Raw genomic sequence first — 1,788 nt, forward strand, 5'->3', positions numbered from 1 at the left:
TTTTTTTTCATATTTTTAAATTTTCAGCTTATCCAGGCATTGGAATCTTTTAAGTTCCATAGTTTCTCAGTTCATGTAAATACTATATCTGAGATGAATTATGAAATCAGTTATTTAGAGGAAACAATTAATTTGAAATGAAATCATCAAGAGAAAAATTTGGATTTTTATGGGCCCCTCTCCCATCATGGACCCAAAGTAGGCAGGTTCACTTCTTTCCCCATTACCAAAATCCCTGGAAAAACTATTTAATCTTCGGGTGTAGGCCAGTAAAGGACAAAAGCTTGCAAGAACACTTAACAATGTACAACAAACAGCCACAGGGGTATAAGCTCTAATTATCATTTACTATTTCTACCTCTTCATATCCTCTATTACCTGATAAACTATCCCTGAATGTAGGTAAACTCTGTGTGTTTTCAGGTGTCTAGCCCATCCCCATCTAGATAATTCTGCACATACCCACAGTGACACATACCTAACATATTTTTACTATCCTCTCCGACAGCTACCAAACAGGCAGAACGGTTTCAGCATGTCTGCATGATGATTCAAGGTTTCCTCCTATATCCTTGAATTGCATTTTAAGTTTCTGATAACTTTCCACCTCACGCTTTAACTTTGATTTCATGCGTTTAAACTGGTGGAGTCCTGCTGCAGGTATAGGTGACCTACTCACCCAGTAGCAGGATTTTTATTTCTCTCCTCTCCTTCTTCTTCTGCTGCCTGAGGATCCTCTGGATTTCTTTGTCCACAGCGATTGCTGTCTTCTCCTCCTCTGACAGACAGCACGCACAGGTGCGGTAGATCCAGCCACAGCAGCCAGCCATGAGGAAAACTTATGAAATCCACCTGTTAAATAAATGAATAATAATGTTTTAAACAACTATGGTTATAAAGCTGCTATTAAGTATCACTTCCATACGACTGTAGTTATCGCACATCATTTCATCATACTTGGGAATATTTATTAATGCTGTAAATAAAACTCTATATACAGAACAGGTGCTGTAACTCAACACCGTTTCAATACAACAGGTGTTTTGTGTTCATCTAGAGCGTTTTATGGTTCTTATCTTAAGATAATAACTTGTAATCAGAGCGTTTCTTTTAAAGACTAAAGTGCCTTTTAGCTACTTCTTTGTATTTGATCTGCTTACCTTCAATCAGAGCGTCAGACTTCCTGGAGAGGGTACAGGTACAGGCTCTGACTCCTTTAAGTTATCCATGGCTCACCTTGTTCCCCCGCAAACTAGTTCCCCTCTCCACCTGAGGCTACCAGCGAACGGCTGCCGTCATTCCCTCCGCTGATGCCGGGTTTCCAATGTGAACAACACACCGGGCAGAAGAGAGCCAGCCGCGCCTACAGAGGAATGCGCTGCCTCCCTGATCCGCTGAGCGCGCTCTGGAACTGGAATGTGCGCGCGGTGAAGCTGCGCACAATCAGGCAGAAATCACGGAAATGCGCCCTCCACAATAGAAGCGCGTCCTTTCCGTGCTCTAAGTGTAAGACGCTATTGCGTCATTTTAAAATTGGACATAGGGACTATAACTGGCCCAATCTGACGGCATGCAGCTGCTTGAATCGCTTTGTTAAAAAGCAGATGTTCTTTCTGAGATGAAGAACAAGACGATGTATGGAAGACTGACATGCACCTTCAAATTAGAACTGTGTATTTGTTTTTTCTTTGACGATTTCATCTATCTATCTATCTATCTATCTATCTATCTATCTATCTATCTATCTATCTATCTATCTATCTATCTATCTATCTATCTATCTATCTA

General features: G+C 40.9%; 1 long non-coding RNA gene across 1 annotated transcript; it reads right to left on the reverse strand.

Annotated features, from left to right (window-relative positions):
- Nucleotides 1-710: 710 nt before the first annotated feature.
- Nucleotides 711-1,380, reverse strand: LOC107081485. The gene is made up of 2 exons (XR_001481083.1): nt 1,161-1,380; nt 711-852 (listed from the first exon to the last, which is right to left on the reverse strand). It is a non-coding gene; the product is annotated as an uncharacterized LOC107081485 (long non-coding RNA).
- Nucleotides 1,381-1,788: the final 408 nt, after the last annotated feature.

The sequence above is a fragment of the Cyprinodon variegatus genome, unplaced genomic scaffold, assembly GCF_000732505.1.
Source record: "Cyprinodon variegatus isolate N-32 unplaced genomic scaffold, C_variegatus-1.0 Scaffold5521, whole genome shotgun sequence".
Classification (NCBI taxonomy): domain Eukaryota; kingdom Metazoa; phylum Chordata; class Actinopteri; order Cyprinodontiformes; family Cyprinodontidae; genus Cyprinodon; species Cyprinodon variegatus.